The sequence below is a fragment of the Pseudopipra pipra genome, chromosome 3, assembly GCF_036250125.1.
Source record: "Pseudopipra pipra isolate bDixPip1 chromosome 3, bDixPip1.hap1, whole genome shotgun sequence".
Taxonomy (NCBI): domain Eukaryota; kingdom Metazoa; phylum Chordata; class Aves; order Passeriformes; family Pipridae; genus Pseudopipra; species Pseudopipra pipra.
Window position 1 is genome coordinate 67,914,837 of NC_087551.1, and position 25,992 is coordinate 67,940,828.

Genomic DNA, 25,992 nt, shown 5'->3' on the forward strand with positions numbered 1-25,992 from the left:
ATGTGAAGTGAGTTCTCTTTAATATAAATGAAAACTACATTTTCCTTATGTACTTTGTAGCTTGTTTTTTATTTTTTCAGACACATGCTATATTGTAATATTGATTCATTTTATTTCTTGACTTATTCATTAATTACTTTTGAACAATTTGAACAAATTAATATGTTGTTGAGTTGTGTTTTAGATAAATAGAATCTAAATTAGCTTGCATAAAAGACAGACCAAGTTCCTAACTCCTGAAAATCCTTTGTTTTCAATTCTGAAGTCCTATTGCATCCTATTCACTCCAGTTCTCTTCCCTGCTTTACACCTGATTTCAGCTCAAGTTAACAAAACACATAAGCATGTTCTTAAGCTTTGCTGTTCAAAAATCACAATATAAAAATAAGTCAAAACAAAGCAACAACATTTGCATGTGTTTTTATTTGCCTTCTGGTTTTATATGTTCTGATCATATTTTCAAAATCTAGCACAACTATTGAGGCCAACAATATGCCTAACAATTATAACTTAACAATTAAGTAAAAATAACTCCTAGAAGCTAACTCCTAGAAGCTAGTTATTTAATAAAAGCACATCAAGAGACTCACAAAAAGTTATGAGTGCTCTAAGCATTGAGTTGTCTCGAACAAATTACTTAATGCTGAATTATGGATTACATCTAATAGCAAAATGAGTAAGCAAGTATTTTAACAGACTACTTCTGCCAGGCTAGCTTTTTTCCTAGGCTTCTCTTAGGCTGAATGTGAATCAGCTCTGCTCCAGAAACTACATAACTATGTCTGCGGGTTGCTAATTTGCTCTGCTATGTCTCACTTACTGTCTTCCTGGTTTGGGAGGCTGGTGGGTTAGGCCTCTCAAAAATGCTATAACTGCAGGCTTTTGTGTTTTGCATACTTAATCTGAAACTATTTGTATTTTACATTTCTTTCTTATTCTTTTGAAGGTGTTATGTTTTCCATTAAAATCTGCACTCCATGCTGAGGTTGGTATTTTTGCAGCAGTGACTGCTTTGAATTGGCTTCATTTTCGTTAGACAATGAGTAACAAGTCACTATTCCGAGGAGTCTCACTAACAGTTAATATTTTATAAATACATGGCCATTATGTATCACAGTATGCTACTTTAAAAACAGCTCTTTTCTTATAATTCTTATTGTACAAAATGGAGAATAAAAGGTAATTATGTGATGCTTCACAAATCTGTATTTAAAGGGATTAAAAATTGGGATGATGTTTCCCATTGTCAGTCTTCTTAGTGACGACAATCAATAATAAAAGTACACAAAGAAATGAAATTAAGTGTTCCACATTCTTTTGCATATCCTGTTTTTTCAATTGTCTAAGTAATAGCTTTGTTTTTCATTAATTTTTTTGCATTTATTTCTCTTTCGTGTTCCCGTTAATTACTTTTATAGTGATCAAAGCATCCTGTGAATCTTGATTTATAAGTGCTAAACTAGAGTTTACTTCTCACAGTTCCAATTTTTCTGTCATTATAGTCTATTATTGTTACCAAATACTTAAAAGTGCTTATGAAGCTGAGGCTTACTTTCAAACAGAATGGAAGCTGTGGGAAATATTGGAAAGGCTGAGCATAAACAATCAGGTTATTCTACCAGCATAAGCTGTAATCCTATTGTTAGTGTGTATTACTTCCAGTCTTCAGGACTCTGTACATAAGCTAAGTATTTAAAAGCCAGATGTTAGGAAAGGGCTTCTACCAACTCCCTCCATCTCAGCACTGCTTGAGGATGGGATTTGTTTGACCTAACTCTAGCTGTCAGAAAATTAGGTGTTTGAAAGATATCAGTCACCTGTTGTGGCACAAAGGAGACAGATTCACACGCACAGAGATTTATCAGTGGACTCCATAGCTGGTGGCATACACTGACAGTCAAGTAGCTTTTGGGGAAAGATAAAAACAGAAGAAGAGAGAGAGAAAAGGGAAAATGAAAAATCATCTCTGGTGGTCATCAGGGGAGAGAATTGACAAGGTCCACAGCTGAGCACCCTCAGGTCCTGCTCCCGTCAGCAGCAGGTGGTTTACCAGCACATGTGCACACAAACTTCAGTGTCTTCAAGACCTACTCAAACTGTCAGTTTTTTATGGGCATGATGCTGTTGGTGCTGGTGGAAGCACACTTTGGGAGCAGGTGCTGCAGCCAGTAAAGCTATCTGCATGCATGCTATTTGGTCTGCTGGGTAACCAAAGTGTAAGGAAAGGATGGAAGAAGGGTGACTCTCATGCTGGCGGTGGTAATTTCACACAAAAACAAACCATAACAACAACTTTCAGATGCAAGAATGTGAGAATAAAAATGGGAAAATACTTCATAAGGCTTTGAGAAAACATTTCTGTTGTGACTTCAGGGTGAGACTTGAGCTGTAAGTGAAAGACAGGCTGTAGAGCTAGAAGTAGAAAGCCTTTCGTGATAGAAAACACAAAGACACTGTGCACCACTACCTTGGGAACGGATGGACCACCCCAGGGTCCTGTCTCCACTGGCTGCAGAGGGATTCCCATTGAAGTTTGTTGTTTAACTTTTTGTTAATACAAGTTGAATCCTACTTCATATACACACATCTGACAGCATGATACTTTTAATGTGAAGTTATTTATCTGCCTTCAGGAATCCTCATAGACCGTGTTCTTGGTAATACTATATTTTCTTGGTTATACTTATATCTATCTTTAGCTTAGCAACTTTTAGTAGAATACTTTTATTTATGTCAAAATGACATATTCTGTAAGGAACTGACACTCTTCTAAAATGATCTGAGAAAATGGTCTTGTTCACACTCAGCAGTTGCTGCAGTTCAATTGTGCTAGGAAACCAAAAAAGGCCAGTATGTAATAACTGAAAATTATGCCTAAATATTTCAGCAGCTCATGTTGTTATGTCATCAGTTATATCTTGCTTATCCAGTCTTGTTCCCATAGGGTTTAATGAACTGCTTGGAGTGGTAGTACTTCAGACCCATTAGCAGCTGGAGATGTAAAAAAATTTCAGTAGAAGGAATCCCTTCCATCACAGAAATGGTTGCACAGGCCCAATATGTCATGTAGAGCAGGGCTAAGAAACCATTGTAGGATGATTTACTGACTACAGCACTGGTTTTTTATTCTCTTTTCTGCCTTCTACCACCTGCTGTATCCAGTTTTTAAGTTGGATTCTTCCTTTGACAGAGCATCATTCATGCATATCACTGTCCTGTTAAGGTTATTCTATTTCTTTTGTGTGACTCCCTCTCTGAAGATCGGGCCCTTCAGCCAAGTCTACAATGCTGAAGAACTGCCTGATGTTCTAGCTGTGATCTCTGGTTCAGGAGTGAAAGAACTAGCAGGAATAAAACTAGTCCCCAGATTCTTTAACATATAGTACCTCAAGTACAGTGAACTGGCTTACCTGATCCCAGCTCTTGTACTGCTCATCTCTGCTTCAGTCGAAGTGACTACTCCATCTTTTGATGGGTGAGTTAATCTGTAGTTTGTACCACTCATCACAAACCTAGAAACACACAAATGTCACCACACAGTTGCACCCAGGAATTAAGCTCTGACAGTCAGATTGACATAATCAGTAATCCAAATATCAGTCATGGAATTCAGTGGCAGCTTCTCTTCCCAAGGAGCGTAGATGCTATTTCCATCAACAGTGAGATGTGTTTGATGACCAGCAGTGAGCTTGGCTGGTTTACCTGGAATGTGTAAAGAGTACCTTCATTGGTCATGTAGTAGCGGTTTTTAAAACTTTTTTGTTAAATAGTTATCAGTTTTGCAGGTATAAGCATTTAACAGAATAATATTTTTTGACAGCTTAACTAAGTTAAGCACTGGTACTTAGATAATGACACTGGCAGGAATGCTTTTACTGCATTAGATGCCAATTAAATTACTGATTTCATAATTATAAATCAGCATGTTACAGTGGATAATTACTGTTGTCACACTCAAGCTGAAATACTGTATATAAGCATAAGCCTTTCCTCTGTTGATTTGCTTATTTGGGAACCAGAAAATATTGCATGTAATTTTTTTAATATTTGAACACATATCTTTTAGGGTTCCTGCTCCTGCCTGCAGCCATAGCAGCATGCTGTGCTATATAATGGCTCTATTTAATGAATGTGGACAGTGTTCAGAAGGGACATTATGATCTCCAGGAAGAGAATTGTTCACATAAAATTAAGATTAGTTTGGGGGGCAAAAGAAGAAAAACGAAGCACTTAAAAATAATTGCCATATATAGCATTTTACTAATAAGAAAACCTGTTAGAAGAAAAGTTGTTTGGAAACTCACAATAGCAAGGACTGATGCAGAAAGTTTGTTTGCTAGTGTGGAGTTCCTCTAAATTATAGAGATGGAGAGGTAGTCCTAGAATAAGGTCTTCAGTTCTATAATAACAAAATGTAATATTCCCTATCTTCTAGACTATTTGAACTTAGTTGTGGTCAAGCTGATTGATTTTTCATTGATAAGTCACATTAATAAATGTAGATAACCTGACTGTAAAACACAGGACTAATTATAGGTTAAACACTATTTTGCATCTTTGAGCAGAAAGTAGGGTCTGATAATTTTTTTCTCAAAAATAAAGAACCTAATGATAGTTGACCATGTATCAGCACAATAATTCTACTTGTAACCATAGATCCGTTATATTGATTTGGGCTGGGAGGTGGGAGGCCAAATCTCCAGGCCATTCCCATCTTCAGAAGTAAAAAATCACAGCTCCCTAGACCAGGAGAGCAGGTCAGACTCCTGGAGCATCTTCCAGCTCTCTCTTGTAATTGGGCCACACTGAAACCAGGAATACAGAAGTGATGGGGCTAGATGAAGTATAAATACAAAACAACCATTTCTGGCTTCAGAAGTGATGGGGCTAGATGAAGTATAAATACAAAACAACCATTTCTGGCTTAAAATTGGAAACACTTTCTGTTAAGCAGATATGGGATTTCAGCCTCTGCTCTCAGAACTCTTCGTGCTTCTGGTGTATTGAAAATAGACCACAGTTGCTTTCAGCATGGTAGTAAAAAAGGATGACCCTTCCATGGACCAACCCAAAGGTGCACATTCCAGTTTGTAAGGGGATCGTCCATGGGAGACAAATATAATCAAAAGTTGCTTTATGGTTGTTTTCACCATTCAGCTTCTAATGCCATCATGCTGCAGCACACCTATCAATGTTGCTTTACTTTCCAAGATCTTTGATTTCTTTAGTTTTCTTTCTTCACCAAATCACAAAATTCTGGCCGTAAAGCAGAACTGCTTTCCTGGCTGCTCTATAGGATCTTGTATTCTCCAAACATTGGTTTTGACTATGGAACCAAGAGATTTCCCAGTGTACATGGCAGTGGAGAGTGTCACCTGCTGGCCCAATCATTCATATTTACACTAAAGAAAATTGAAAAAAATAATTTATCATGTTATAGATCTAAAAAGATATTATTTTTTTTCATCTTATGACTTTCTGACAGAAGTATATGAATTTAAAGAAACAAAAATTGAAAAGGAATCTATTTTAATCTAATTTTTCAGGATTAGAGAAAATGTTATTGTTACAAAATCTCTGGGGTTTTTTTATCATATAGTAGAAAGATAATTGTGACTCTTTTATGAGAGTCATTATGCCATTAATACTTTTGTAGTCTGCAACTTCTAAAATTGAAAACTAAACCTATTTCTGATTATTGAGGCAAAAACAACACTCTCTTTATAAATATGTATATACACCCGAAGTTAATCAGTTCACTGTTCTGGAATTAGCTGACTTGTTTGCCTTGGTGTGTCTTCAATTAGCAGGAACCCAGGGATACTGTCAGTTGACAGCTGGAAAGAGATCCCAAGCTCTGCAGCATACGGTTTGCTGTGTTGTACAAAACCCTGAGCTCATGGTATTAATGCTTAAATATTACTTATTAGAATTTTCATCAGCAATCTGTCTGCTGCTTTCTAATGAGCAAAATATACTGCTTAGAACCCTGCAAAGAGCTGCTTTCCTCAACATCATATTTATTTTGCTGTTTGAAAAAACAGCTTTTTGGTTGGTATTCCTAAAAAGGGCTGGTGAAGAGAAAAACAAAACAAGAAAAATCACAACAAATAAACAAAATGGGGGAAGAAGACAGGAGAGTGAAGCCATTTTACTGTTCAGGGAGCTGCATAATTCAGAATGATTTTTTAAATAGAACATCTTTAGAAGATAATTAAAGAAGTTTGTTCATGGGATTGTAGCTTTAAAAGGAAAATACATAATCTAAGAACTAAATGTTTATTATTACTTAATGGGGTCCAACAGTTGATTCAAATATTTTTTTCAATAAATGATTGTGAATGGTTGACTTGTCTTCTAGCATAGAATATACATGCGCAGATACAGTCTACTGATGTAACAGGTACAATATAGAAACACGGTGTATTTCTTTTAAATTTCAGAATAAATTATCATTGTTTTCTGAGTCTGTTTATTCATGAAAGGCTAGATAAATAAAAAAGATCAACCGGTCGGATCAGAAAGTTAAGCCCCACAATAGTGAGCAACAGTTTAGTTTTTTATTACACATCTTTAATTTTTTCATCTACAGAAAAGAATATATTCTAGAGAATATATGCTATATATCCCTATATATATTTACAGAGAAATAATTCAATTCACATTATATTTTGCATATGATATGTAAGAGCAATGCTGACGCTGCATATTCCTGAGGTCCCTGCCACAACTGGGAAGAAGCAGCCAGTCAGAACCTATGGCACAGGATGTGGCTGGAGTCATAAGAGCTCTATGAGAATTACACAAAAACAGTTCAAGATTAGTATTGATCTATTTTTGCATTATTTACAGTTACCCTTGAGTCCATGTGCATGGTTTTGATGGAGCTTAGCTGCTTCATGATTCCAGCTAAATATCACATTAGAAGCCCCCCCAGGGAGAAAAGCTCTCAGTATAATATAATGGAAAATGCGTATCTGTGGAGTGCTAAAGATGACTATATAACCTCCTGTGTTGGCTGCTATAGAAATTAGTGCATGATTTTGCAAAGTAATAGATATTTGTTAATAAAGTATCAGTAATATATGTAGTAAAGGGACTAAAATGAAAATTGCCCCATTTTCTCCTTTGGAGAAGTTTCATCACTGAATGAAAACATTAGGAGAATGATAATAGAAATGAAGAAAACTCTTTTTCCCAAAGAAATTTGAAAACAAAAGTTTAATGGGAGTGAATGACCTTACATGTTTCACAGGTTTAAATAGGCTCTTGCTGGCAGCGTGCTGTTAAAGGACAGATAAAAATCCTGCTACTTATGTCAGGGATTACAATCAGTCTCAGAGCTTGTCCTATACTGTCTATGGGAGTAGCAGCAAAGTGCAGACTAGAAATCAGTGTTGTTTATCATGAAAGATAAACATTCCACAGTATGTTAGAGAATTTTGAAGTGTACGTATCCTTCATTTGAGTTTTGGTAATTTGAGCAGATCCACAAGTAGAACTGCTGAGTGAGTCTACACTATTCCTGATAAAGCTACACAAAGAGAGCTACTTAGTGTGAGGAAAAATGTATCTGTCCTGTGGCAGGAGGAAATGACCCTCTTCATGGGTACCAGCCAATGCTCCACAGAGAAAGTAGAGTTGTGTATGTAGCAGCACTTTAAGGTGTTAACATTGGTATCAGCCAGTCTTGGTGGGGCAGCTGGAGATGTGGCACGCTGACACTGCACTGTATCACTTTTCTCCAGGAATGGTCTGTTTTTCTGTACATGAGCTGAGAGGATAGCCACCAGCAGAACAGCCTGACTCTTTGCTATAGGATGTTCTCTCTTACCTGGGATAATTTTCTTTCTCAGTGTAACCAAAAGCAGCTCCAGTTTCCTGGAGATTCTGATACCTTGAGTTATAGATATAGGAAAATGACAAGTTCCTTACTGCATAAGAGCACAGGACTTGCTAGCATGGGATTCATTAATATTTTTTAACTCTTCATCAGGAATTATAGTGATAAGACAAGGAGTAATGGATTCAAACTGAAAGAGGGAAAATTTAAGTTAGGTATATGGAAGAAATTCTTTACTGCGAGGGTGGTGAGGCACTGGAACAGGTTGCTCAGAGAAGTTGTGGATGCTCCATTCCTGGTGGTGTTCAATACCAGGTTGGATGGGCCATTAAGCAACCTGGTCAAGTAGGATTTGTCCCTGCCCACGGCAGGGGGCTTGGAACGACATAATTTTAAAGGTCCCTTCCAACCCAAACCATTCTATGAGTCGATGACTTTTTAATAACAGATTGTTACTGAACAAATATTTATAGTATAAAAGAGTAAAATTGCTAGCTGTTGTGGTTTAGAAATGGTATTCTACAATTTACTGTTCCCACTAAAACCACACTGCTGCTTGTTCCCCCTTCCCCCTCCAGCTGGAGGCATAAAAGGCAGAGATTACAGGTTTAGATAAAAACAATTTTCTGGAAACAGTAATGAGAAAAAGAACAGCAACAATATTAATAACAAAAAGTGTAAGACAAAAGAATTATTTACATGGAAAAGCCCGTGACAATAAACAAATACCAGATGGCTTCCCCCAACCCCATTTTCTCCACCAGAAGAAACCCCTTTTCCTGGGAAGAGAAAATGAGTCCCTTTTCCCCCACCCCAGGCAATTACCTGAGGTTGTAAAGAATAACATCTGGGCCTTAACCATGCCCCTCCTGGGTACTGCAAAAAATTAACCCTGTCCTGGCCTAAACCAGGACACCCAGAAAGTGTACTTCTAGCCCTTCAGAGCTACCTTCTATACTGTATTTATTGTTTTCTAAATATGCAATAACACTTGCCAAGTATTGCATAACAAGGCATGAAGGATCTTAAAGATGTGTCAAAATCATCTTTCACTGAGATTTTTTTTTAATTAGTCTTTAGTGCTCTAAGCTTAAAGCTTGATAAGGCAGTTCAGTTCAGGGAGGTGCCTTGTTTAGGAAATTGGCTCCCTTGTTTTAGACGATTAACTCTCATTATAGATTTTGAGTTTATTACACATCATATTCCAAGATCCACGGAAATTCTTTGAAGAATTCATCTTAATATGTTTTCCGATTACATTGGAAACCTATAATGTTACCTTCTGTCTTTACAAGACATCACATTATGGATCCCTTTATATGATTTTTTGATAAAGTGGTCCAGAGCAGGGGAAAGAGCTAACTGCTAACTAATCTCATTAAGTCTGTATTTGCTGTTTAAATGCTTGCTTTGCAGAGCTAAATGAGATCATGCAAAAACTCCCAGCAGATCCATGAATAAGAAATACATTTTGTTTTATATAGCATTTACTTCTGCAAAACTTCTACACTTTTCATGAGAAAATAGATCCCAGTTTATTAGAAGAAGAAAAATTAATAACGGAAAAAATTTCATTGCTTAGTCCCTTATGCAAGTGTCATATTAGACAAACCAAACTTGCAAAGCTGAGTGTTTCTAGCATCTGGTCTTGGAACTGAGGTTTCCCTTGGGACAATGAGGAAGAAATCCTTTGGGTCCTGCATGCAATTATAGATGCACCTGCTGAATCAGTCGTGCTCCCCTGGTCCAACGACTGTATGTCCGTGCCACCATGCAGTTCTGTTTCATGCCACCCAGCCTCTTTGGAGCATCATCTCCTTTTTAAAATATGTATAAATCAGTTTTGTGTTTGGTGCAGCTTGAGTGCTGGAAAAGCAGAAGACTGCACACACAGCACACAATTTGTCTGATTTATCTATACAAGTTTCATTTCATGTCACCATGGTAAGGTTGATATGCATTATTTCTGGAGCCTACCTATTCCACACAAAAGTGTCCATTTTCATCCTGATGAGAAAAGTTGAAATAACTAGAACATTGTTTCCCTAGTATTTATCTGCCTTCTTGAGATATGAGAGGTAGATAAAACACAAATGATACTATGAAACTATCACAAAAAAAAAAAAAAGGAACAATTCAGTGGATGTTAATATTTCAATCAAATCAGTCCAGCAAGAGTATTGAAAGAAATGATGGGGCGGTTTTCGTCTTGGTATTTTCTGAAATATTCACTGGTGCCCTAAAGGAAAAGAGAACAATTATTGTTCCTTTGAAGACTTGTATAATAGGGCACAAAAATATAAAAATTAGTTTTCTGTGTTGTGTAAAATTATTCTGATAGGGGAAAAAAACAGTTAAGAAATTGAAATGATTTGGCGTTTAGTTGTTGGGGTTTTAAAATCTATGATTCACTAAAGAATGTCTTATAAAGTCTTGTATTACTTGTTACAGCAGATTTTTATGATGATTCATAGCTGTGACAATTCAGCCTATTGATATCAAAATCGCTTTGTGCAAATGCTTTGTGCTCCTTTGTTCCACTGACAATATGCAAAACCCTTCTTATATCACTTGAGATGTTCCACTATTTGAAATTTCTAACTTCAGTGAACTGTTTAATCAATACATTTTTTAAAACAACAATGCTTTAGGATTATTTTCTACTGTTCCACCTTAGGCACCACTAGCCTAAGGAATGACAGTGGTTTTGTGGGTTTAAAGTTTTTAACTTTATAACAGTGGTTTTAGTAGCTGTTGCAAAAAAACTGCTATTACATTTCTTTTGTGTTTACATTCTGGATATGTTACAAAATTACTATAATTATGTAGAATAGAAAGTTATGATTATATGGTTGGTTTTTTACATTTCAAAACTATAAAGATATTATAATAACATTACATGTTTGAGTTACTCTCATATAAAAGTGAAGGGCACAAGTTTCTTTCTGACCTTAAATCAGGCTGCTTGTGGTATATTTCTGGTCAACCTCTGTAGGTTGTAACCACTGCAGTAAGCTCTCCAGAATCTACATGATGAGCACAGTTAATGATTTAGGCATCTAAGAGAAATAAAAGAAAAATAGATTCAGAATATGTCATCATTGTATAAAAGGTATTCAATTTTAAAACAATTAGGATGTTTGAAACACTGACACGAGGCTGAATTTGTTTGTCTGGCCGGCAACCAACATCTCGTTCAAATCTCATGTCCAGCTAAATTCAAACAAGAATCTTTGTATTATTGATCAAGAAAGAAAAGCATGTGAGTAAAATGGGTATATGTTTTTAACTGTCGCCTGAACAGGCAAATTATTTTTCTTGCATAAATTACACTTATAGGTTACTTTCTTGGATAATAAGAGTTTTGTACCTGTGACACTGGTTAAGGAATTTTTTTAATGAAAGAAACAGAGATCTGACTGTGGTGTGAATTCCAGTTCTTTCAAGGTGCAAGAATAAAATAGTTTCTTTAAGTAGTCGTGGCTGTGATTCTCAGCTATGGTAGATTCCCAGCTTCTAAACCAAACAAAGTGAATACTTCTGACAAGTGGCAGGAAAGTACACCAGGTGCCTGGGGCTTTGCTCTCTTCAGTGGGGAGAATAAGTGTCCTACTTAAAATTGCTGCAACCTAAGGAGCCTCACTGTGCATAACTTTTGAGTTCTAGATGGGGACCAGTATCAAATAAGTCACCCAGAGTGCTTTTTTTCTTCGGAAGTTGAACCCAAAAGAAAATTTCAGAAATTTGTATCTTTATATAAGGGCTTGGTGGTTCTTTTTTAAATGGCAGTCTTGTTTGAAACCTTTTTTCTTCTCTCTTATCAGCTTAATGTTCCCTGTAAGCATAGAGTCCAAAATTTAACTGGGAAAATACAGAAAATCTTCTTTCCTAATGTCAAGATAATCTTTTAAACATAAATCCCAGAGGATAACAGTACGAATGCTAACTCTAAAACTGGGTCACTCGTCATTCTTCTTAAGAAAAGTTATACTTCCGTTCTTACAGTATATCAGGGAAAAAAAGTACTTTGATAGGACTAAAAAAGTACTGCTAAAACAGCAGGATATGTTTTAAATTATTTTTATTATTCCATTCTATCTTGTTTCTCTGAAATTTTCTTCTGGAAAATTTTTTGTGGGATAAGCCAAATAAACTCTTTTCTAATATTCTTTCTTCCTAAATGCTAATAAGTTTATTTCTATTTGGAGTTTCCCAATTACCACCATGGGTTTTCTAAGCAACAGAAAACTTTTCCAGAACACCTTCTTTGTTGCCCTTTCTTCATCTCTATGACAGTGATTATCTCAATCTATACTAAATTGAGACAAAATGGGAAATTTCTTATGCCCTCCTTGCACTTATAACCTGCTTGGCTCAGGGAGTAGATACTGAATTTACTTACATGCTAATTCAGCACTTCTGCTCCCCTAGAGAAAAACTAAATAAAGTTTGAAAGTGGGGGGAATAAAGCATTTCTTTGGTAAATGAATGCGGCATTTTTTTAGGTCAGACCCTCATTAGTGGAAATCAATATATCATCAGCGAACTCCATGGCAAATTACACCAGCTCAAAGTCTATATGCAGTGATGATATTTGCATTTGTTGACTCTTTGAACAAGAGCTGTAAAGCTTTCTTATAGAAAGACTTGTTGCACTGGGAGTTCTTAAGACTTTACTTTTGGAGTGTTTGGAATTTGCTAGTTTTCATATTTTTCATAGTGTTATAAGGTATCATATTTCTTGTTCTTCTGGGATTTCCTAAATACCAATGCTGAGCAGGAATCATTTTGAATGTAGTGTAAACTGCTGCATCTCTGTCCCTATTGCACATTTTTAAATCAATCTATTTCATCAGAAATATGTCTGTAGAAATTAAATGACCTCACCTGCTACACCTGGGTTCTTGAACCTGAAAGTTTGTCCATGCAAGTTTTCATTTGAGAGGTATAATTCATTTGCATAAACATATTTGCAAATAAGATTACTCTTCTACCTTTTAGCAAAGCTAGTTTGAAAAGTTTAAAAATTTGTTCTCCAAAAATACAGAATAAATTTCTCTTCTTTTTTTTTTTTTTTTTTTTTTTTTACTATGTCTAATTTTAAGCTTATCTGATGTCAAATCATTATTGCCCACAGGTGGGCAAACTGAGCTTCAGAAAAATGGGAGTGGAGGTTATATGCATGCTGTGATAGCAGTAAGCTCGAGGGCACAGCCTTCTATTCTGGAGAAATGAAGCTTAGGTCCTTTGAACCATCTGTCCTACAGGTCTTTAGAGAAGAGTATGAAAAAAAGGAGTAAGCATTTACTGAGCACAGATGTTCTTCAATATATTGATTTAAGAATGATTCTTTCTATATATTCTTGAAAGTAGTCTTTCTAAATGGAATAAACTTGGTAGATTAAACCTCTTTCTCAGACATGCCTCAGCCCTTCCCTGTACTGAAACCGTATCTGTTTAGGGCAGGGCATAGAGGCTATAGCTGAAAATATGTTGATGTGTCTAATTCAGCTCTGCCTGGTGCCTTTTTCATTGCCTTGGTCTTGACGCTTTAAGAAAACCAGAGGTAGAAGTGGAAGATTTATGAACATCAGTAGTGTTGCTTTAGCCTGAGTGTAAGGAAGCGTAAGAACCAGAGCTGACGTTAGCATTTTGGTAGACCCACACAACTATTTCCATTTTCTGGCATCCAACTGCCTCTGACATCCATTTCAATCTCTGCTGCTGCATGCAGAGAGAGCCTCAGGATCTGGAGAATGGTTACTTGGGTCACACACTGTGCCAGATCAACCCAATCTACCAGTAAACCATAACTGTAATGCCAAATTAATTTAAGGGGGAATTGTAAGACAAGAAGAGAGCTCCCTCTCCATAAACACCTGCTTTGAAAAGATGGTGTTTTTCTGACTAGTATTTTGTTTGTGTTTTTTCAGCATTGCCAGTGCTCTTGATTTTCTTGTAAACACAATTATATTTTGTGGGGGTTTTGTAAAGTCCAGAGACAAATGAGAATATAAGAGCACGCTAAAAAGCACGCTCTGATTGCATGGGAAATGCTTGGTCACCATAAAAGAAGAGAAAATAATGCCTCTTTATCAGAGGAGGGGGGAAATCCTCTTACTGTATTTTAATTCAAAAGAGGTTTTTCAGCTTCAGATGTTTTTTGTACTACAGCACTGTGAGAACTCCTAAGAAAATTTATATTCTGCATATCTTTAAAGCTCATGGATTGAGTAGTACACATCTGTAGATAAATAAATGTTGTTCAGGTTGAGATTGTTATATCAGGATGAGGGGCTAGCAAAGCCTCTGCTTAACTTTTTGTACCCCATTTGCAAGCTCTCTATGCATAGTACTCATATTAATATCAGTGGAAGTCTTTGATGAGAAAGACCTGGGAGGATTGCCTTTAAGGCTTCTTGGCTGCATCACGTAACTTGCAGTTTCATGGATTAATTAGGAGATATTATGGCTGCAAACTAGTGCTGAAAGAGCAGATTTATTGGCCAAGTTATGTTGCTAAACAAACTTTCTATGCATCCATAGAAACTGCCACTCTTCCACACAGCCTGCTGAAACATTATCACAAATGGCATTATTTCGATATGTTTAGAGTTTCTACTCATTTCAAGGTCTTGTGTTGTTCTTACCACTCATGCCTGAGCACCCTAAGGATGTACACTTGATTTCCAAACTAACATGCACAAGAAGTAATGTGGTTATTCACTAATGTTAATTGGTTTCTAAAAAGCCAATTAATTTTTCAGATAGTACAGATCTTGATATGTTAAACAGAAATAGAGAAGATATTCAATAAAGTGAAAAGAAAGTCTTTTAAAGCATTCATCTTCCTTTCTCAGTGAATCAGTTTCTGTCACTCAGTTGCCTATCCCTGACAATCTTCATCTATCACATGCTTCTTTTTCAGTTGTTTTCCCCAGTCTTCTTATCAGTTTCAGCTGATGAAACACCACACACCAAAGACAGCAATTCTTGGTGGTGTTTCTAGAGGATCTGCTGTTTTTTACCAAAGCTGGTGAACACATGTGGATGTTTACAACATGAAATAACATGAGAAGTGGGAACAGCTTAAACTGTTTTCATTTCAGTTGCCTTCTCAATTTTTAATGAAAGCTGACTCCCTATTTTTGAGGAAAGATTTGGTTTTTTTCAGAACTGTCTATGTCTGAAGCACTATTGAATAAGGAACATTGTGTATACATCAGAGATATTTAGCTGGATTGATACTGCTCTTGTTCTTCCTGGTAACCACAAAAAGCAGCAGTTCACCTTAGAACAGACTGCAATTATTTTTTCTTTTTTCTTTTTCTTTTTTCATGAGAAAGGATGGTATATTGAGCAATACTTTTTTTTTTTTGTAGTCCTAAGTAAAGTAAATATGACCACAGGGAGGAACTATCTTATCCCAATAGACATGATGCTGACCTCTTTTGTGCCAAAGTAAATCAAGAATAATTTTACCAATGTCAGTATAGCCACATCAGTAAAATTCTAGTGGGAATATGAAAGATGGCATGGTATCTCTGTAAAGAATAATGAATGATTGCAGTGGGAGCTGTTGTGCCTGTGTATCTCTGCAGGAAATCACTGGAACTTGGTATTTTAGATGGTTGAATAAAAGAAAGTTCTAGTTTTAATTAATCGGGGCTGAGTTAATTGATCTGACATGTGACAGGAGAACACTGTGAAACTTCAACCATGTCATCTGAGACTGGACTGAATATCTCTGCTTTGCAAAGGAAAAAGGTTTTTTCAAATCTGCAGTTAATACATGGTATTTGTTCTTAGACAACTGCAAAAGTGTAGGGAACAGAACAAAGGTCTCTATGTAACCTTTGTCGACCTCACCAAAGCTTTTGATACTGTGAGCAGAAAAGGTCTATGGCAGATTTTGGAACATTTAGGATGTCCCCCCAAGTTCCTTAAAATTATCATCTCACTCCATGAGGATCAGCATGGCCAAGTCAGATATGGCAACACACTTTCTGAGCCCTTTCTAATAACTAATGGTGTGCAACAAGGCTGCATTCTTGCACCAACCCTATTCACAGTCTTTTTCAGCATGATGCTCCAAAGGGCCACAGGGACCTCGAGGATCAGGATGGTATCTACATTTGATACTGTACTGACAGAAGCCTATTCAACCTAAGACGACTGAAGGCCCACACTAAGACCTTAAATCATCTTGTCCAGGAGCTGCTTTATGCTGATGACGCCGCCCTTGTTGCCCACACAGAAGCAGCTCTGCAGCGTTTAACATCCTGCTTTGCAGACGCTGCTGAGCTCTTTGGGCTGGAAGGCAGCTTAAAGAAAACAGAAGTTCTCTATCGGATGAAGTCTTCCATCATCCCCATATCACCATTGGCCAATCAGAGCTCAAATCAGTCCAGCAGTTTAATTACCTAGGTAGCCTCATCTCCTCAGATGGTAAGATTGACAGGGAGATAGACAACAGGTTAGCAAAGGCATATAGTGCTTTCAGAAAACTCCACAGGAGAGTGTGGCAAAATAAACACTTGAAGAAAAGTACAAAGATCAGTGTTTACAGAGCCATAGTGCTGTCTACTCTTTTATATGGATTCGAATCATGGGTCATCTACCGCCACCACCTGTGACTCCTCGAACGCTTCCATCAACGCTGTCTCCGCACAATCCTAAACATCCACTGGTCAGATTATGTGACCAATACATCTGTTCTAGAACAAGCAGCAGTCACAAGTATTGAGGCCATGTTGCTGAGAACACAGCTGTGTTGGGCAGGACATGTCTCAAGGATGAAGGACCACTGCCTCCCTAAGATCCTGCTCTATGATGAACTTGCAACTGGCTGCTGCATGAGAGGAGCCCCAAGGAGGAGATACAAGGACTCCCTGAAACAACATCTCAGCCTTGACCACATTGATCACCATAACTGGTCTACTCTGGCCTCCAGTCGGGAGGTCTGGAGACACACCATCTATAACGCTGCTGATGCTTTTGAGAACACATGCAGGATCACTCTTGAGGAGAAAAGACAACGCAGAAAGAATCGTATCTTGCAGAATATACCACCTAAGGAGTCTTTCTGCTGTGCCTTTTGCAACCAGTCACGTCTATCGCGTATTGGCCTTTTTAGCCATCAACCCGCTTGTAACAAATGTGGGTAGAGCCCTTCCCAAAACTTTGTTCGCAAAGCCTAGCCATGATGATGAGTTAATACGATAATTATTGGCAGCACTTGGACAGGGTGGGGACTGACATGAAAGGAAATTGGAAACAAAGATTGCTGCTCTGTCTCAAATGTGGCTGCAGAACAATTCTTTCTGTGTGGCTTTATGAAGGAAACCAAGAAACAGCAAGATAATTTTTTTAGCACAGGCAATTTTCTGTATTCTTCTTGGCTGACAGTGTCTTTGCTCAAAGTGCAGAACCAATTTCTGAAAAAGTGGCCATTTAGACTGTTTAAACAACTGGCTTGGTAGCAATAGGCTGTTTTTATAGCCTTTGCAGATAGATACACAATGCATCCATACCCACAGTGCTGCCTTATGCACCTGGCTGATGTCCCTCTCCATGCCTGTGGAAAACTCCTGCTTTCCCACCAGCTGCAGATGTTGTATGCAGCTGCTGCTGCAGCCAGGAGACAGAAGGGGTCTGAAGGCAAGGTACTGAGATCGAAGGATGCTGCCTTTGAGAGAGGGTGGTTGAATCAGATCTGAGGAGGTTCAGTGCAGAATTACATTTTTTTTACTGCCTGCCTGGAAACATCACAAAACCTTTTACATTGATAAAATGCAAAACTACTGAAAACACAGATGAAATAAATAAGCTGCCCAGGCAGAAAAATTAGAACTGGAAAATAATATTTCACCTAATTTGTATGCTCACCAGTTTAGGGAAAGAAGGTGATCAAGGAGACACATAAAACTGATATTGCAATTGGCCTGTACCTTGTTTCCAAATGAGAAAAGAACTTACTTACTGAGCAAAAGTACTGAAAAGATAAACCATCCTGATGTTTGCGTTCAGATTATATTTACTGCTCTCTACAGTCTACGCATCTTTGTAAGTCAACTCAGGTCTGTGAAGTTACATTTGTGTGGGACTGCATCTGGAAAGCTGACGGGGCTGAGACTCTTTAGGTCTTGTGCATACAATCTGGTTTGGGATTCAGAGAACTGCTGTGTAGATTTCACTCAGAAAGATAAGAAACTCTTTCCTCCAAGCAATACCTAGCATTTTGTGGGCACTAGGTCTACAAGCAGTGCTTATCTATCAGAGAAGCCATGACTTTTTCTCAGCAGAGTCGCCTGGGGGTAAGGGAACTCAGAGTGCCTCACATCCAAGCTCTTACTGGAAACAGGCCAGTCACACTGCAGGTAGCTCAACCTTGTCCTGTTGAGTTTTGATTACATCCAAGGATGGATACTCCACAACCTCTCCAGGAAATCTGGTCCAGCTGACCACCTTCACAGCAAATTCTTTTTATTTTTATTCTGCCATAATTTTCTGTGTTGCATATTGTGACCAATGCTTCTCACCGTCCCGCTGTGCACCTCTAAGGAGAGTCTGGTTTTATCTTCTCCACATCCTCCTCTTAGGTGACTGTAGACCACAGCAAGGTCTCTCATTAGCCTTCCTTTCTCAAGGCTGGCCAAGCCCAGTTCTCTCATCCTCTCCTTGTATCTCATATGCTGCAGTAATGGGTCTTCTGGTAGTTTTTCTTGCCTCTTTTTAAAAATCCAGATAACTGAAATATTTGGAAGCTGCAGTTAAGAGGGCAGGAGACAGGACCAAATATACAGTTACCCCCACACTGCCTAACACCAAAATAAAGAAGAGCTTGCCTGTGAACCGTGGCTCGTGGATTGGGAAAGACAAAATAGCTGTGACATGGAAGTGAAGAATCCCTTATGGTGGTTTTTCAGCTGTTCACTTACAGATTGTATCAGGTACTACATGATTAAATGTAATAAGTAGCCGTGAAGAGATAAAGCAGCTGGTATTATTATGTACTGAGATTTTGATGGGAAAAAATCCATAGCAGTTGTCATAATATACGCTGATTTTTTACTCTTCCTTTCTGTCCAAAAATAGTGTTGTGAACACATGTATTTAAATATATTTTAACATAAATAAATAAATTTTATATATATATATATTTATTTTTATATATATATATGAGAAATATCTTCTTAATAAATTTCTTCTTTTTAGATATAGGTACCTTAATGGCATTCGTGAAATCTTTGGACCAGGTTGTCAGTTTGTAATGTGCTGATGAACATATGTGAGTCCCACTGGCCCTCCTCGTCTTCTCGCTGTCACACAAAGCTGCCAAGGGTCACTATGCGTTACAGCCTTCCCTTCCCAGAGAGCATGGTGTATCCCCACTGCCAGGGCTGTGACATGAATGCTGTCATAACTCCATCCACTCCTTGTACACTTTTGCACTGTGTCTCATGTGCTAAAAGGCATCTCTCTGCACCGAGGCAGGGATGCTGGGCCACTGGCTGTTCCTCTCTCTGACTCATAGAAAACACATTTCCTGCTAAGAAAATTCACGTTGGCCTTGTGTCTTCAAAGGGGTCTCCCCCCAAGAGGAAGTTCATTATTTGTTTTCTACAAGAACTAGTGATTTCCTCATAAAGCTGACCCATTTCTGTAGATCATGCAACATGAGTTTCAGCTGCTGTAACTGGCTGTACAGTTGTGCTAATGTGCTGAATTTACATCAGTAAAGCAGCTATTATTTTCCCAGGTAGCAATTTGCACTGAATAGTTGTTACACAATTAGTACACAAGAACAGACGTAAAGTGTATATTGTATATACTTATATGGCGTATATAGGAAATATGGTGGATTAAAGGTATATATATACTCTTTTGTGGTACTTTGAACAGTACTCAGGTATAAATGATGTTTTATTTGTTGTACATACCCCTGTTGAAGGGTACTTTGAAAATACTTGTTCATGCTTATTTTATTCTTGCTTTTCTTATTAAATATTTATTGCAACAGAACCTTGTTATTTAAGACTACTGCCTCAAGAGATTTAGTGCACATTTCATACCTTTTTTAATGTAATTTTAGTTTGATCATTTTTTTGTTTTGTTATAAATTTCTCAGTGTAGACACACTGCACTGGGTTTACACCACAGTAAAAAATTAGCCTGTGGAATGCTGATCTCACTTTTTGCCTGGCAACTAAAGAGGAAAAAGAGAAGGTTTGTGCTTATTTTGAAATGTGGACACACTAGCACAGTGTGTTTACCAATCTCTATTACACCTTGATGCAAATAGTCTAAGCCACGTTTTATTACACTGAAATAGTTCAAAAGGAAAAATGTATCTTTTTTAAGATGCGAGTTGCTAGTATTCAGCTTTTGGTGGCAAATCATTGAACTGTTTGAAGTTCATTCTGTCCTGCAGCCAGAGTTAACTTGGAAATGAAAAGCTGATGATGAACATATGATATGTTCATGTGTTCATTATGACATGTTAAGGTTTCACATATCTCTCAAACATTTTGAATACCAGCTGAGTAGGTAATATGTGACATGTCAAAATTTGCAACAATGGAGGGTTGTTTCCCTGAGGGTAATTGCATTTTATATATATCTGGCAGGTGGAAGAAGCAATCCATAGAAATTCCTCCCAGATTTCATCAACAGTTTCTGGACTACGTGCAGTCAGCTCTGCAGGACTGTGCTGCAGGGCTTCCCGATGCTGCTACCCCAAGGCAATCTGTCAGAAAGATTTACCCCAGAGATACAAATACTAGAAGCTCTGGCATCTTAGAAGTTGGGGCAGTCTGATTGTCAAGTTTGGAGAGATGCCATAGGCTGAGAAATTTTAGGTTATTCTGAAAATTATTTTTATGGAGCAGAGAATTTGGATCAACCCATGAGCTAAAGATCATGGCATAATTTAGAAAGAGGGTAAACCTAATTCAAATCAAGAAATCTTGGGGCTGGCAGGGAAGCTGGCAGGGAAATGACATACTAGGGTGAGAGGGAGTTCAGAGAAATACCAGAAAGGTGAATGTGTACAGGATGGGCCAGGTATTTGCAGAGAGAAGCCAGGGGAAGCCTGGTAATGAAAATCTGTGTGAGTGAGACTTGTTTTACTTTTTTTTTCCTTTGTCCCCAGTCACATAATTGCTTTCTGTATCTCTTTTCTTGGCATTACAGCAAATTCATTATTTTTGTAGGGACCAATTCTAACTGTGACTTGAACCTTCCAGAGTAGCCTTGACACTTTGAGAGTTAATACCTTCTGTCTCATTCTGCAGAAGTGTTAAGTATGATTCAGCTGTCATGGTTTAATTGAACTCATTTTATTTTTCATTGAAAAGGACAAAGTGTGTGCACATGATCAGACTTTGTGTATTATTTGAGGAAGAGTAACTTTCATCTGTGAATAAAGAGTAGATCAATTCTTAAAATGTCCAAGTCTTCAGTTGTTTGCTATTTTCTGAGCTAAAAAAAGATAAATTAAGAATTAAAAAAAAAAAAAGAAGAAAATTTCTTTTTAAATTCTGCCTTTACAGGATGAGGACACTCTTGTCTTTTCACCTGTTTTTATAATATTTTTTTTCTTGAATCACACAAAAAACCCCACATTTAACAGATTCAGAGAAGGAAACCAGTAAACCAACTCAGGTTCATTATTTAAAAGAAACAAACATAACCATTAAGACTTACTTTTTGGTGTACTTTGACTTATGATTTTTAATTGTTCAAGTCCACAATACTGGACACTGGAGCAGCCAGATAGCTATGCAGTATTTAGTTGCCTTGCCCTTGGCAGGAGTGGGAACCAGCTCAAACCTTTATGAGTAGATGACTCGTCTTGAATATTTTCTAATGAGATACAACATCCTTTGCTTTGGAATTCTGTGAACTTTGAAATGCTTTCAAGTCATCAAGCATCTGAGTAAGGAGTTTGCTCTCTTAATGAAGAGTGACGATACAGCTACATCAATGAGTTATGCTTTTATTGTTTAATCCTCTCCTCCTGTCTCTTTACTAAGTGAACGGAAGAAAGGCAGGAGATCCCTCCTCATAAGGGCATGTGGGACTATATAAGGACCACAGCTGTCTGGGGTATGTTCAAACAACTGTATAGAGAAGAAGGTGTCAAGCCTGGCAAAGTTTAGTCTCTACTGCCTATGATGAGTAGGCAGGTCTGTGGGACCTATGGCCAGAGTGATACCTAGGACATGAGAGGAATGAACCAGATCATTTAAAAAGGGAACCTAGGAGCAAAGTGGCCTCAAGTTGCACCGGGGAGGTTTAGATTGAGTATCAGGAAACATTTCTTCACTGAAAAGGTGAAGAAAATATTAGAACCTTAACAATTCAACTATTATGTGATAACATGAGGCAAGTGGGAACACTGAGAAGACCAGGACCCAGGTAATTCATGGACTGAAACAGTAGCTAAGGCTTTACATGCAGGAACTGCTTAGATCCCTAAAAAATTTGTTTTTTCTCTATTATATCTCTCTAACTATGTCTAAGCCTATTTAGCTTATTAGAACAAAAGCATCTAGGAGGGGTTTTTTGTGCAAAAAGGGTTACACAACTTACTACTTAATAGTGTTAATGCTAATACTGGCACTCTTACACAAAAAGCAATCAGTCTGTTGAAAGGATTCCTATTTTAAGAAAGAAAAGTGGTCCTTTTGCCCTCTTGTGGGGCATAGAGAACTCTTTGGATCCTGGGCATGAAGTCTGAAAGGATACATTAGACAAAGACTCTAGTCTTAGTTAGAGTGGATAAATGCACATTAAAAATGGACAGTCATTAAACAAAAATCCCTAGTGTTCTCATTACCACAAATAGAAATAGTTAAATTAGAAATCACATAAGAAAAAAAATTATGTTACTCCATTTAATTTGATTTTTCACTTCATATGTATTCATTGAAACTGTTTACAATAAATAAATCGATTGCATTTATGATCATTATATATAATTATATGTATTGATATTAGCATATATTCCATGTTGAATGGCAGCTTTTATTGGTAGATCTGTCATTCCTGAAACTTATTGTTTATTATCAATATGAGACTTCATCAAATAACAGAAGAGAAATTCTATCTAAGTTTGAAAACAATCTATTCTTGGCAGAATATACGTGTCCATTTAACCTGAACAGAATCCATTTTATAAATAAGTCTACTTATTGTCAACACATTATTGACTAGTCTCCTCAAGCCTGATGGTAAACCAGTTCATTCTGCCAGAATGCCTATAAAATTATACGACTTTTAACAACATTATTCTTAGGGAGGTTGAGTACTGCCCTGGAAAATTTTAAGTTATTTAATTCATGTAATCCACCTGTTGGAAAGAGGGGAAATGTATATATGCAGCTTTTCTCCAAAAGTGTTTTCAAATCTCCCTTCTTTTCTCTAAAACCTCAAAGTTGGTGATCATGGCCATAGCAAAGCCCTTAGAATACATTTTATTTTCCTTGTGAACAACTTAGCTGAAAATCCTGTAACTCAGAGCAGAGCTTATTTGTGACACATCAAGAGTCCCTTGAGAGCTCTCTCTTAAGGGATTTATCACATTTGCTTCCCTCATAGTCTGTGTCACACATACAAGTGATAACAAACACTGTTTGGATCTAATGCTACAATCTATATCTCTAAGTATCACTGACATCAAAGGAATCAGACCCTTATGATTTTCAAAGTGCCATTCACATCTGATAGATGAGTTCATTGTCTTCTTCATGTGACTATTAATCTTCCTCCAGGGAGAGCTTGTAGGCTTACAGAGATGTTTTGTAGGGTTGGTTTATTTGTTTACTTTCTATAGCCAACCTATTAGTTCTCAAAGATACTGTTCATGATACTGGCATGATTTCTCAGAGCAGTAATTCCCGTGTTTTATTAGTTATTTCAGCTGAACATTTACTCTATGAAACTGAGCTATCAAAAGAGGGCTTTTGGGACACTATCAATTCGGTCTAATGTATGAGCTCGAATTATTGTATCATTATAATATGCTGCTTGGTGTCTTTTGCCATTGATTTGCCTATATTTTTTAAATTGCTCAATCAGAAACCATTTATCTGATAAATTATTAATGAATAAGTGTTTGTGATAGAAAAACACAATACACAGCATTTTAAATCATGTATCATACAGGCAACAGCAGACAGAAGTAAACTGCTGTTGAGCCAAGTAAGTGGTTTATGTAATGTAGAGGGAAATTATGTGGTGAAATAAACACTTCATTGCAAAGAAAGTGCTGTTTTCCTAGACTTTTACAAGATTCTTGTACATTTCTACGTTCCTTTATTGGTGCAAAATTTAATTTTCACATATGCAAAGGCAACTGCACTTTTTAGACTCCAGCCATAATCTAAGGTGCTCAAACTGCTCATTCTTTGTAATATTTTTGTAGAAACCTTTTGATTTAATTGTGGCTCTCTACTCAAAAGTATTTTTTGCCAGCTAAGAGAATAATTGTGGAGATAATGTCTTTTGGCAGGTCACATTGGCATTGATGATTTTGAGGGCTTATCTGTATTGCAAATTCCTTGATGCTTGATTTACTTTGAAAGAAAGTAGATATGTTCATACCTGAAGCTAGAAACCGTAGTATGGAATTTGCAATTAAATACCATATTCACGTTTGTATCTGTGTCCCATTTCTTCAATATGGAGGCATAGATAACTGGAAAAAAAAAACAAAAACAAAAACAAACAAAAAACAACAACAACAAAAAAACCCACAAAACCAAACAAAACAAACAAAACAAAAAACAAAACCCAAGCCAACCAAACAACAAAAAAACAGAAAAAAGAAAAAGCGAGATCAGTTAGACAATCTCACTAAATATTTTTAACATTTTCTCCAGATGGATCTGGCATTATTCTCAATATAAAACTAGTTTCTCCAGTGATTTACAAAATGGCTGTAAAATACATTTCTGTCCAGTATCAAGGTAAAATGTAGCAGAGTAGCAGTATCACGTGCAATATATTGCCTCTTACCAGTAAAGATCTAACATTCTTTTGTCTCTAACCCACTTAAAATAAGTGTATTTAGCAATTTTCTGTCATCAGGAATGGCTTTTGTCTGGGGCTTCGTATTGTGAAACGTTTGCTGTAATTTTCCTTTCTCTTCCCCTTCCTCCCTAACCTGCGCTCTAGATTCCAGGCTGCCAATGTTTACAAGATACTGAGACAGTACTTCGAAAAACATGAGCTGACAAGTACTACCTCTGGGCCCCTACTGAAAAAAAATTATTTTCATTCTTAAACAGGGAAATGGAGTGCTTGTTTTTTCAGTTGTTTAGTTTAGCTTGTTGGGTTCTTTTTAAAATACGTAGCAAGTGTCTTCTCTTTTTGTACAGGCTCAGCAAGTTGTACACCATTTCAGCAGAGATGCCTGATTTTTCCATCTGCATACCTGGACATGCTTTATTCCCTGACTGGTCTTTTCAGTAAACACTAAAGACTTCCTGAGACTGAACATCTGAACAGATGAGTTAAATTCTTCTGGAATGTTCTTCATCAAACGTAGATGTGCTGGACTTTCTGGACGTGCATAAGGACACAAAGGTTAGTGTCTTCCTTAAAAGCCTGAAGTTTCATTTAACCTTTAGCACTGCAGAATATGTTTCAATTTTTTGCTTAGATGGAGACACAAGTGAATAAAATGGTGAATTGACATTGCATATAGAGTTGAGATCATGCCCTCTGAATGACTCTCTGGCCAACAAGAGAAAGATCTACCCGTGTTCTGAGCTTGCTTACCATTAAACATTTTTGTGATAGTTCTTCTAAACTTGGATTTAGTGCATTTCAATCACTCTCACCTGGCTTACAACAGGTAAAAGTGGGACAAGAGTGTTCTGCTTACCTTTATTCACAAGATGGTTCTTGTTTGGGGATGACGGGGTAGGTATTTGCTCAGCTGTGTGTTTAGTTGTTCTAGATGGCATGTGGAGTTGAGGGGAATGGCAAAAACATACATAGCATGTAAGAAAAAAATTAATTTCTTCCTAATGGCAGCTATTCACTTTCTGGAAGCTGTGAGATTTTAATAAAATTCTTTTTCTATCTTTTGATCTCTCTTAAAATATTATATAATCTATAGATATTATTCTGACACTATT

The 25,992-nt window shown here is 37.1% G+C and overlaps 1 protein-coding gene across 4 annotated transcripts in view; it reads left to right on the top strand.

The window, feature by feature from the left end:
• The window catches only part of HS3ST5 (heparan sulfate-glucosamine 3-sulfotransferase 5), a 191,420-nt gene that overhangs the window by 73,866 nt on the left and 91,562 nt on the right, over positions 1-25,992 (top strand). For all 4 annotated transcript variants that reach the window (XM_064649725.1, XM_064649722.1, XM_064649724.1 and 1 more), the window contains one exon: positions 25,228-25,435. The gene's annotated coding sequence lies outside the window, so the exon portion shown is untranslated. The remainder of the gene's footprint in view (positions 1-25,227; positions 25,436-25,992) is intronic.